General features: G+C 23.0%; 1 protein-coding gene across 2 annotated transcripts in view; it reads left to right on the forward strand.

Annotated features, from left to right (window-relative positions):
* Nucleotides 1–14227, forward strand: part of msi (RNA-binding protein musashi) — a 612288-nt gene that overhangs the window by 511139 nt on the left and 86922 nt on the right. The gene's annotated exons all lie outside the window — the stretch shown is intronic.

Raw genomic sequence — 14227 nt, forward strand, 5'->3', positions numbered from 1 at the left:
TATATATATATATATATATATATATATATATATATATATATATATATATATATATATATATATATATATATATATATATATATATATATATATATATATATATAGGAATTTTGACAAAATTTTATAAACACATACAATTTTGACAAAATTTTCTACAGAAATAAAATTTTGCCAAATATTCTACAGGAATAAAATTTTGACAAAATTGTCTCTAGGAATAACTATTTGACAAAATTTTCGATAGAAATAAAATTTTGACAAAATTTTCGATAGAAATAAAATTAAAAATTTAAACATTTTCTATAGAAGTAAAATTTGACAAAATTTTTGATACATATTAAATTTTGCAACAATTTCCTATAAAAATAAATTTTGACAAAAAAAAATTTCTATTAAAATAAAATTTTGACAAAACTTTCTATAGAAATAAAATTTTGCCAAAAATTTCTATGCAAATGAAATTTTGACAAAATTTTCAATAGAAATAAAACTTTGCAACAAATTTTCTTTGGAAATAAAATTTTTACAAAATTTTCTATAGAAATAACATTTTGACTCAAATTTCTATAGAAATAAAATTTTAGCAATAAAATTTGGAAATAAAATTTTGCCAAAATTTTCTATGGAAATAAAATGTTGGCAATAAAATTTCGAAATAATTTTTTTTCAATATTTTCTGTGGAAATAAAATTTTGACAAATTTTTCTATAGAAATAAAATTTTGATAAAATTTCTATAGAAATAAAATTTTGATAAAATAATTAAAATAAATAAATAAAATTAAGACAACATTTTCTATTTCGGGAGATTTTAGTAAACTGCCCGAATTTATGCTGATAATTGTTTGATAGTTTTGTTTCAAATAGAGGATGCTGATAAGGAATGTGGTAATTCCGAAACTTTGCCCAAATAAATTTGACAAGCATACTTTTCCTCTGTTGGTTAAGCTAGACTTGTAGTTTAGTCAACGCATGGTTTTAAGCTAGGAGCCACCGTTGTGCAATGGTTAGCATGCCCGCCTTGCATACATAGGGTCGTGGGTTCGATTCCTGCTTCGACCCCACACCAAAAAGTTTTTCAGCGGTAGATTATCCCACCTCAATATTGCTGGTGACATTTCTGAGGGTTTCAAAGCTTTTCTAAGTGGTTTCACTGCAATGTGGAGGTCCCTTGTCATTGAGCTTAACATGGAATCGGGCAGCACTCAGTGATAAGAGAGAAGTTCACCAATGTGGTATCACAATGGACTGAATAGTCTAAGTGTGCTTGAAATATCGAGCTGCCACCTAATCTAACCTAACCTATGGTTTTAAGCTGAAATCAAAAACAACAATAAGTTGAAATCAAAAATAACAAAAATTGAAGAATAAACCAACAATAACAAACAAAACGAAACAAAATTTTCTATAAAAATAAAATTTCCAACAAATTTTCTATTGAAATAACATTTAGACAAAATTTTCTATACAAACAAAATTTACACTAAAATTTCTATAAAAATAAAGTTTCGAAAAAAAAATTCTATAAAATAAAATTTCGAAAAATTTTTCTGTAGAACTAAAATTTGACAAAATATTCTATAGAAATAAAAATGTGACAAACTTTTTTATGGAAATAAAAATTTGACAAAGTTTTTTTATGGAAATACAAATGTGACAAATTTTTTTACGGAAATAAAATTTTGACAAAATTTTCTATAGAAATAAAATTTTGAAAAACTTTTCTACAGAAACAAAAATATGTTGACAACATTTTCTACAGAAATAAAATTTTGAAAAAAGTTTCTATAGAAATAAAATTTTGACAAAATTTTCTATAGAAATAAAATTTTGACAAAATTTTCTATAGAAATAAATTTTGACAAATTTTTCTATAGAAATAAATTTTGACAAATTTTTCAATACAAATAAAAATTTGAGAAAATTTTCTATAGAAATTTTGCAATAATTTTCTATTGAAATAAAATTTTGACAAAATTTTCTATAACATTTTTGACAAAATTTTCTATAGAAATAAAATTTTTTAAAAAAATTTCTATAGAAATAAAATTTTTACAAGATTTTCTATAGAATACAACTTTGACAAAATTTTCTATATAAATAAAATTTTGCAAAAAAAACAATAAAATTTTGACAAAATTTTCTATAGAAATAAACGTTACAAAATTTTCTATAGAAATAAATTTTAACAACACTTTCTGTAGAAATAAAATTTTGCCAACATTTTCTATGGAAATAAAATTTTTCAAAAATTTTCTATAGAAATAAAATTTTGTAAAAATTTTCTATAGAAATAAAATTTTGTAAAAATTTTCTATAGACATAAAATATTCACAAAATTTTCTATAAAAATGAAAACTTGACAATATTTTCCAAAGAAATAAAATTTTGACAAAATTTTTGACAAAATTTTCTATAGAAATACAATTTTTACAAAATTTTCTATAGAAATACAACTTTGACAAAAATTTCTATTGAAAGAAAATTTTGACAAAATTTTCAATAGAAATAAAATAATTTTCTATAGGAATAAAATATTGACAAAATTTTCTATAGAAATACATTTTTGACAAAAATTCTTTATAAATAAAATTTTGCTAAAAATTTCTATAGAAACAAAATTTTATCAAAATTTTCTATAGAAATACAAAATAAAAATACAACTTTGACAAAATTTTTCAAAGTTGTATTTTTTTCTATAGAAATAAAATTTCTATAGCAAAATTTTCTATAGGAATAAAATTTTGACAAAATTTTCTATAGAAATAAAATATTGACAAAACTTTTCTATAGAAATTTAATTTTAACAAAATTTTCTATAGAAATAAAATTTTGACAAAATTTTCTATAGAAATACATTTTTGACAAAAATTTCTATATAAATAAAATTTTGACAAAATTTCATATAGACATATAGTTTAGAAAATTTTACTATGCAAATAAAATTTTGACAAAATTTTTTATAGAAATAAAATGTTTACAGAATTTTCTATAGAAATAAATTTTTTAAAAAAAAATTCTATAGAAATAAAATTTTGACAAAATTTTCTATAAAAGTAAAAAATTGACAAAATTTTGTATAAAAGTAAAAATTTGACAAAATTTTCTATAGAAATATAAAAAAAATACAACTTTGACAAAATTTGTTGTATTTTTTGCTATAGAAATAAAATTTCTATAGCAAAATTTCCTATAGGAATACAATTTTGAAAAAATTTTCTATAGAAATAAAATTTTGACAAAACTTTTCTATAGAAATAAAATTTTGACATCATTTTCTATAGAAATAAACTTAAAAAATAAAAATTCTATAGAAATAAAATTTTGACAAAATTTTCTATAGAAATAGAATTTTTACAAAATTTTCTATAGAAATTAAATTTTGACAAAATTTTCTACAGAAATTAAATTTTGACAAAATTTTCTATAGAAATAAAATTTTGCCAAAAAATTCTGTAAAAACAAAATTTTTACAAAATGTTCTATAGAAATAAAATTTTGATAATATTTTCGTTAAAGATAAACTCTTTACAAAATTTATTTATTTATTAAATATATTTATTAAACAAGGCCTATAAACTTTGTTGAAATCAAAATTTCTATATTAAAAAATTTCCCCAATAATTGGTAAATTTGGTCCCCTTCGAATAAGGTTACACAGTTTTTCAACCAATATTTTTCTCTATACTTTTTGTGTGAAAATCAATCCCCGACTACACAGACATCACAAACGTTGAACCTTTTCTGTTAACAACAAATGACAATGTGTTATTAAAATAAATAACCTGTGCTCTCTAAATATCCACAACTGTTGCACTTTTCGCACTCAACAGTATTCTCCCCTCCCAACCAAACAAAAAAAAACACTCTCAACATTCTCATCAAACTTCAAAAAGTTTTTAAGGCGATTTCAAAAAAAAAGTGGCAACAATAGCAAACATTTTTAGCTGCTACTACCAGCCTATCTGTCAGCCAGTCATCGAGGCTGTCTGCTTTATCACAAAATCTTTTATCAGACTTGCAATCAAACACAATTTAAATCATGCAACAAAATTCTGCATATTCATAGCTGCTGTAGATGATGTTTTTTATGTTGTTTTTGTACTCAAGTGTGTTGTTGAGTGGCACGTTCTTTTTCGATTGATGGCAACTCCCCATACCAAAACTCCCCTTTGCAAATGCAAAGTAAACACATACACACTAACTCATATATGGAAAGGTCTTCTTGTTAAAGGGATCGGGGGTTTCACAAATCATGTAAATATGAGATACAACTACATTTATGCACAAGAGCGAGAGGGTATTGTTCGTTTTTTGTTTTTGGAATTTTTTTAACAGTTTCCTCATGTATTAGAACTGCTACTGTTGCAGTTTTTTCTACAGCTCGCCTTTTTTATTATTATGAATTTCACCATTTGAAGTTGTCTGTTCTCAGCGATGATGAAGAAGCAGAAGATGATTGTTATGTTTTGAAGTGGCTTCAAAGTACAAAAGCCCTAAATACAATATTCATACATTGATGTTGTTATCTGTAGCGATTTTATGTTGCTGTTGCTAACCATTTTTTATACAAATCTGTTTGCATAGTGTGGCACCTTGTTTTTTTACCACATTACTACACAACTTTTTAGATTCGTCCAATACCAAAGTATTCATAAAAATTAAAATTTACAAATTTAATTTAAAATTTAAAAATTTAAATTTAAAATAAAATTAAAATTAAAATTAAAATTAAAATTAAAATTAAAATTAAAATTAAAATTAAAATTAAAATTAAAATTAAAATTAAAATTAAAATTAAAATTAAAATTAAAATTAAAATTAAAATTAAAATTAAAATTAAAATTAAAATTAAAATTAAAATTAAAATTAAAATTAAAATTAAAATTAAAATTAAAATTAAAATTAAAATTAAAATTAAAATTAAAATTAAAATTAAAATTAAAATTAAAATTAAAATTAAAATTAAAATTAAAATTAAAATTAAAATTAAAATTAAAATTAAAATTAAAATTAAAAATAAAATTAAAATTAAAATTAAAATTAAAATTAAAATTAAAATTAAAATTAAAATTAAAATTAAAATTAAAATTAAAATTAAAATTAAAATTAAAATTAAAATTAAAATTATAATTAAAATTAAAATTAAAATTAAAATTAAAATTAAAATTAAAATTAAAATTAAAATTAAAATTAAAATTAAAATTAAAATTAAAATTAATATTAAAATTAAAATTAAAATTAAAATTAAAATTAAAATTAAAATTAAATTAAAACTAAAATAAAATTAAAACTAAAATTAAAATGTTAACGGTTTAAATTGTAATTTAAGTTTTTAATTTAATTTAAAAATTAAATTTAAAATTAAAATTTAAATTTAATTTTAAAATAAAATTAAAATTAAAACTACAATTAAAATTAAAATGTTAACGGTTTAAATTGTAATTTTAATTTTTATGAATACTTTGGCATTGGAAGGATCTAAAAAGTTAAAAATTAAAATTTAAATGAAATTTAAAGATTAAAATTAAAAAAAAATAAATAAAATAAAATATTAATATATTTTAAATTAATTAAAAAAAAAAACATAAAAGAAATTCGTCTCATATATTGCAACTAATTCAGTTTACACTACTAATGAGGGCTGACTTCGCAAGTTGGCAACACTTTACCATTCTATATTCAATCCAGCCATTGTTGATACTGATAATAGTGATTTTTATCCCGCACCTCAACCCCTTGTGCTAAGACATAAGACCCTCTACAAAAAACTGCGCACTTTTCGTTATTATTGTTTGCTCTACTAAAAAAGACTGTTAAGAGTATTTCATGCCTGTCGGTATATCCTAAGAGACAGACAAGGCGTATGGAATAGGTTCCTACTCCAATATACATATATTGACAGCCCCTCATGTACTTCATGCAACCATGAAAAACATAAAATATATTATGAAAAAAATTCCCATAAGCAACAATGTCGATAATCCAACCACGTTAGGAGAGGAAAGAGTAAAACAGAGACGAACATACATATACAGTGTTGCCAGTATTGGGGATTTTCCCCCAAATTGGGGATATTTTTTCGTGAATGGGGACGAAATTTCTGAGTTGGGGACTTGGGATTTTGTGGGGAATTTCCATAAATTTGGGGATTTTTGTGGGGATTTATTTCTATAGGAAATTGTGTTAAAATTCTATTTCTATAGACAATTTTGCCAAAATTTTATTTCTATATAGAAAATTTTCTCAGTTTTTTTTTCTACATAGAAAATTTTCTCAAAATTTTATTTCTATAGAAAATTTTGTTAAAATTTTATTTCTATAGACTATTTTGTCTAAATTTTATTTCTATAGAATATTTTGTCAATATTTTATTTCTATAGAAAATTATCTCAAAATTTTATGTCAATAGAAAATTTTTGTCACAAATTTTTTTCTATAGAAAATTTTCTCAAAACTTTATTTCTATAGAATATTATCTCAAAATTTTATTTCTATATTTATTTATTTTGTCAGAATTTTATTTCTATAGGAAATTTTCTCTAAATTTTATTTCTATAGAAAATTTTGTCAAAATTTTATTTCTATGGAAAATTTTCTCAAAATTTTATTTTTATAGAAAATTTTGTCAGAATTTTATTTCTATAGAAAATTCTCTCAAAATTTTATTTCTGTTAGAAAATTATCTCAATTTTTTTTTTTTTTTTTGTATATAGAAAATTTCCCAAAATTTTATTTCTATGGAAAATTTTATACCTGTATAGAAAGTTATCTCAATTTGTTTTTTTTTTTTCTATACAAAAAATTTTGTCAAAATTTTATTTCCATAGAAAATTTTGTCAATTTATTTCTATGTAGAAAATTTTCGCAAAATTTTATTTCTATATAGAAAATTTTATCAGAAGATTATTTTTATAGAAAATTTATGAAGAACCTCCTTGTAAAATCTACCAAAACAGCAAAAATTCTACCAATCTACCAAACAATAAAAAAAATCTAACTTCTATCAACTTTGGCAACGTGTCTAACACATAATTTTACTAGAAAATTTAGAAGTAAATTTTCGTTCATAAATACAAGGTGACCATTTTAACATCTCCAGCATTTGGAAGACGATCACCAGTCTCTTGGTGTTATGGTTCAAAATCTTGATCTTATTGCAGCTTGTTGGATGTGACAAAATTTTAATTTTTAAATTATTACTGATTTTCTACAGCAGAGCCTTTTGCTTTATTTTCTTTCAAAAAAAAATCTCAAAAATGTATTGGGATTTTTGTGGGGAATTTATGTTTAAATTGGGGATTTTTGGGGACGAAAACATCATAATGTGGGGAAAAAAGCCGGAAAAATACTGGCAACACTGTACATATATACCTTTATGAGAGCATAATAAGATAGGCCTCTTTTAACATGTATGGGATGTATTATGGATTATGGGTCGTTGGGTATGAGAGTGGGAGGGAATATATATGATGATATTATGTGGGAGTTTATATTCAAGAATTTGCTTAGGTTCCATGTAGGAATCTTAAAGTACTCAACTTAAACGAGTCGAGACAGTAACACACGCAACAATGTAGTAAAGTACAACAACAACAAAATAATGCTCTGCCTGCTTATTTGGGGTTTAGTCTTATATTGTGCGATGTGGGTTTGTTATGTTTCATTTATAGGAAATCACGTATTAACCTGGGATACAATAGCTTATAAATTTTTTGATCAGGGTTACAATCTATACAGATCTAATATACAAAACAGTACTCAAAAATAGTTAAGAATAAATGTAACATACATCTAGGTCATTAGGAATATATGCATTTTTAAGTATATTTACCAAAAACTATAAAAAACGTATTAAATACTACCATTCAGTATTCACTAGAAATGGTACTTGAGTACCCAAATAGTACCAAATCTTAATATTTAATCGGTAAATTACACGTTCTTCGTATCATTTGACTCTTGGCACACATATCTTCAAATTTAGCACAATGTATTGTTTTACAAAATCTCTTCAATCACCTAACCTTTACAAATACTTTCTCCTCCCGACATTGATCTATACACAAAGGGTTTGAAATTTCTATTGAACTTTTGATTTGGAAATGCTTCATCTTCATCTGTTATTGTATCCATTAACCTCAGTTAAATCTTTTCATATCGTAATGAAGTAAAATCTTTTCAAAATTTGAAAAAAAAAATCAAATCAAATCATAGCAAGTGCATGCATGTATGTATGTAAACTTTTACCCTATGTCAAGAGTGTGAGGTGTGAAGTGCTCTCATGTTTGACTCTTGAGATATTCTTGAACTATAACTGACTGTGATGTGTTAGCTATATGTGTGTGTGTGAGCGTGTGTGCTTGATATGTGTTTTCATCTACTACTGCTGTTAGTAATAACAGTAATAGTCATTCTCATTTTCATCATCTCCCACATACTCATATTATTTGAATCACAGAGACTTAAGAGATAAATATTGCTTTAAGATTATCTATCATTTACCAAGATCCAAGTACATAATTTTCTATGACAATTCCAACTGTGTTACACTCAAAAACTCATAATATAAAGAGATAATACATAACAATAAGAAATAACGAATTGATTGAGGATATGTATAGTGCTGTTAATGACAATAATAATGATGATGGTGGGAAAGGATATGACGATAATATTTGCACAAAAAGATGTTTAACATGTACGCATTCATACACACACCCACACCCATTGAATTTCAACCGTATCTGTCTTAACATACACTAACTAAGCAAACATCATATTCAATATACTCTTTAGCAAATATAATAATACATAGAAAATTATTAGTATGAAGAATAAGAGAGTAGTAAGCAAGTAACGAGAGAGCAAACAAATTATGATGGTAATTTGATTAAAATTAACAACAACAACAACTACTTGTAGTACTACTATGTATATATGTTAAAGGGCTGTACAAATCATTGAGAGATATGTTTGAGAAACTATTTTTAAAGAGTAAATAATATTTAGATGAGAAAGCTAAAGCTTTTAGATAATGTTAGCATCATTAAAAGTGAATCGTTAACACGTGGGAAACATTTGCAAAACTGAGACCAGAAAAAAGACAGTAAGTTCGGGTGCTAATTGCTTATTGGGGGGTCCGATAAATATTTACCCTACACTGAAAGAAGAATTTTAATTTTCTAATTCTATACAAAATATTTTTTTTAATGCAAAAAAATCAATTTTAAAGCATATAAAAAATCATTAAATATCGCTGCAAAGCTTGGTATAAATTCGTCTAATTCGGCTGATTTTATTAATATCATTTTATTTTTAAAATGATATTAATAAAATCCGTTTTTAATTATTACTATTTAAAAAATGCTTTTTTTTCATTACATTTTTATAAAAAATTCGCAATAATTTTTTTTATTGTGACCCTTGTTAAGATGAGTATTCTTTGAACTGCCGAAAACTGCGTTATAATTATAAGACATTGTTTTGCTGTGTAGAAATATACAAATAAATAAATTTAATTGCCATTTAAGAAAATACGCTCAAAAACAAGTGAAACCTATATTTCACTAAAACCAAGTGAACTCTATTTTAATTCGTGGAATTATTATGTTTTGAGAAATTTTTCTTGACTTTAATAATTTTTCGTGTACGCTAGTTAAATTTTCTAAAAATAAAAGGGAACAAATATTACACAAATGAAGCATAAAGTTTTACAAAATTCGTGTCTCCCACAAAATAGTTCAGAATTTTTTAAAATTTGTAAATTTTAGCAATAATGTGCCCAACTTAAACTTCATATAGAACTAAAGACATTCTTGGAATTTTAAACTCCAATTTTTTCCTTGAAATTACGAAATTTTCTTTTAAAAGTGAAACAAACATAACTATGTCGTAGTAAAAAAAAAGTAGTAAAATTGGATGGTAGACACGTTGCCAAAATTGGTAGAATTCTACCAGAAATGGGAGATTTTTTTATTGTTTGATAGATTGGTAGAATTTTTGATGAGTATAGTAGATTTTGGTATGGTGGTACTTCATATTTCTTATAGAAATAAAAAAAGAAATTTCTACATAGAAATAAAATTTTGAGAACATTTTATTATAGAAATAAAATTTTGACAAAATTTTCTATAAAAGTAAAATTTTAACAAATTTTTTTATAGAAATAAATTGTTGACAAAATTTTCTATAGAAATAAAATTTTAACAAAATTTTTTATAGAAATAAAATTTTGACAAAATTTTCTATAGAAATAAAATTTTGACACAATTTTCTATTAAATAAAATTTTGAGAAAATTTTCTTATAGAAATAGAAAATTTTCTATAGAAATAAAATGTTGACAAAATATTTTATAGAAATAAAATTTTTAGAACATTTTATTATAGAAATAAAATTTTGACAACATTTTCTATAGAAGTAAAATTTTAACAAATTTTTTTATAGAAATAGAAATAAAATTTGGACAAATTTTTTTGGAAATAAAATTTTGACAAAATTTTCTGTAGAAATCAAATTTTGACAAAATTTTCTGTACAAATAAAATTTTTACAAAATTTTTTTATAGAAATAAAATTTTGACAAAATTTTCTATTGAAATAAAATGTTGACAAAATTTTTTATAGAAATAAAATTTTGACAAAATTTTCTGAAGAAATAAAATTTTGACAAAATTTTCTGAAGAAATAAAATTTTTACAAAATTTTTTATAGAAATAAAATGTTGACAAAATTTTCTGTAGAAATAAAATTTTGACAAAATTTTCTGTAAAAATAAGATTTTGACCAAAATTTTTTAAAGAAATAAAATTTTGACAAAATTTTTTATAGAAATAAAATTTTGACAAAATTTTCTATTGAAATAAAATGTTCACAACATTTTCTGTAGAAATAAAATTTTGACAAAATTTTTATATAGAAGTAAAATTTTGACAACATTTTCTATAGAAATAAAATTTTGACAAAATTTTCTATACAAATAAAATTTTGACAAAATTCTCTGTAGAAATCAAATTTTTACAAAATTTTTTTATAGAAATAAAATTTGGACAAAATTTTCTATAGAAATAAAATTTGGACAAAATTTTCTATAGAAATAAAATTTGGACAAATTTTTTTATAGAAATAAAATTTTGACAAAATTTTCTGAAGAAATAAAATTTTGACAAAATTTTCTGTACAAATAAAATGTTTACAAAATTTTTTTATAGAAATAAAATTTGGACAAAATTTTCTATAGAAATAAAATTTGGACAAAATTTTCTATAGAAATAAAATTTGGACAAATTTTTTTATAGAAATAAAATTTTGACAAAATTTTTTATAGAAATAAAATTTTGACAAAATTTTCTGAAGAAATAAAATTTTGACAAAATTTTCTGTAAAAATAAAATTTTAAAAAAAATTTTTTTATAGAAATAAAATGTTGACAAAATTTTCTGTAGAAATAAAATTTTGACAAAATATTTCTATAGAAATAAAATTTTGACAAAATTTTTTTATAGAAATAAAATTTTGACAAAATTTTCTATAGAAATATAATTTTGACAAAATTTTCTATAGAAATAAAATTTTTAGAAAAATTTCTTATAGAAATAAAATTTTGACAAAATTTTCTGTAGAAATAAAATTATGAAAAAATTTTCTGTACAAATAAAATTTTTACAAAATTTTTTTATAGAAATAAAATTTTGACAAAATTTTCTATTGAAATAAAATGTTGACAAAATTTTTTATAGAAATAAAATTTTGACAAAATTTTCTGAAGAAATAAAATTTTGACAAAATTTTCTGCAGAAATAAAATTTTTACAAAATTTTTTATAGAAATAAAATGTTGACAAAATTTTCTGTAGAAATAAAATTTTGACAAAATTTTCTACAGAAATAAAATTTTGACAAAATTTTCTTGTAGAAATAAAATTTTGACAAAATTTTCTGAGAAATAAAATTTTGACAAAATTTTCTGTAAAAATAAATTTTTAGAAAATTTTCTTATAGAAATAAAATTTTTTTATAGAAATAAAATTTTGACAAAATTTTCTGTAGAAATAAAATGTTGACAAAATTTTATGTGAAAATAAAATGTTGACAAATTTTTTTATAAAAATAAAATTTTGACAAAATTTTCTTATAGAAACAAAATTTTGACAAAATTTTCTATTGAAATAAAATGTCGACAAAATTTTTTATAGACATAAAATTTTGACAAAACTTTCTGTAGAAATAAAATTTTCTGTAAAAATAAAATTTTTATAAAATTTTTTTATAGAAATAAAATTTTAACAAAATTTTCTATTGAAATAAAATTTTGACAAAATTTTCTATAGAAGTAAAATTTTGACAAAATTTTCTGTAGAAATAAAATTTTGACAATTTTTTTTTTATAGAAATAAAATTTTGACAACATTTTCTATAGAAATAAAGTTTTGACAAAATTTTCTGTAGACAACAAAATTTTTACAAAATTTTCTAAAAAAAATTTTGTTAAAAAAATTAAACCGATGTCTCTAAAACACCCCCACGAAAATCCCCAAATTTATGGAAATTCCCCACCAAACCCTCAAGTTCCCAACTCAGAAATTTCGTTCCCATTCATGAAAAGATATCCCCAATTTGGGGGAAAATCCCAATACTGGCAACAATGCTGGTTACAACTGAGTACATTAGATTACTTTTCACCTCCTGAAGATAGGCTCCATAAATTTGAAATTTCAGAAAATCCCCAAATAGATAACGAACAAATCCTTATTTGATGGTTTTGTGAGAAAAATTCTATACCATTTTAAATGACACTCTGAAAACCGTATATCTCTCAAAAATGGACAGTTGTCGTGAGACCTTTGCTATATCAACACATTAAAATTACCCTCTCTCTCATAAGGGGAAACAAATTTAGTCGACTGTGGGTATTCACTTCTGAGAGTTTTCACTGTAACCCTAAATCACTAATAGTATGCTACGTTCTTGCACATTGCAAGTAAAAAACCATCGGGTACTAACTAAAACTACATAAAACGTTTATTTTTATCCAAAATAAGCAACTAAAAGATAAGCTTTACTAAAACAAGTTTTCCAAATCACAAAAACATCGCCAGGATGTTCACAACAAGGAAAAAAACACAACGGCATTAAATTTGAAGTATCCACTTATAAGTATTTTTCTCGTATACAGTCAGTAGCTCTTTACAATAGAAGCTATAAAACCATCAGCATCGAATAGAAAATATGATGATACAGCAAATGTGGTTACATAGGGAATGAAAAAAAAAACATGTTTTGTGCAGCAACTTGAAAATGTACTGAGGTTATAACCTATCTCATCACCACAATCATCCTTGTCTGCCTCACCAGCAACAAGCTAGACAAATCTGCTTATTTAAAAGAAGGAGTTGAGGAAGGGAAAGTTGTCAAGTGAAAACCATGAAAAAGTTCAATGAAAAAAACAACCATCGACGGAACAATATTCCAGCTTTTATGCCGAGGCTATTGTTCTTTGTGTTAGAGTTCATGAATACATTACTCATTGAATTGTGGTACTTGAAGTAAATGCTGACACCGGAGAATACCAGAGTATATTGTAAATGACTATTATGCACATTTTTTTATTATTTTTCTAGTGGTTTTAGAATGCGAAGAAAGTACTTGAAAATATCAAATAACCAAATGGCAATATCATATGATTAAGGGATTTTTTTTCTATATGAAATTGGAGCAGAGAATAAAGCAGATCAGATAACTATTTTGGTCGTTGGAGGCTGAGGCAATTTTTGTCATTGACTGCAGAGGTTTGATGGCTGAACCGACATAAATATGTCTGTCCGGCATAGGTCTATTATCCAACTGAAATATCTCCACCGCTATGAGATTAATAGTACAACCCATATCAAATTTCATTTTCACGTAAATATCTCCACATATCATTAGAGATGAGCGACAAACGGCCTAAAAATCGACGACGATGATTTCATCCTGTCAACTGGAGTCAATTATCCAACTAAAATATCCGCACCGCTATGAGATTATTCATACACCCCATCTCAAAATCAAAGTTTCATTTTATCCCTATCTGGTGTAAATGATTTTTGTTAAATTATTATAAAATCGTAGTATTGAATTAGTTTCGGTAAAATATTAATTTTTTTTCGGCAGAAAATGGGATAAATTTGAATTTTTACAGCTGTTAAGAATTATAATTTTATTAATTGGCGGCTAAATTTCATTCGAGA

Source organism: Haematobia irritans, chromosome 1, assembly GCF_050003625.1.
Source record: "Haematobia irritans isolate KBUSLIRL chromosome 1, ASM5000362v1, whole genome shotgun sequence".
Classification (NCBI taxonomy): Eukaryota; Metazoa; Arthropoda; class Insecta; order Diptera; family Muscidae; genus Haematobia; species Haematobia irritans.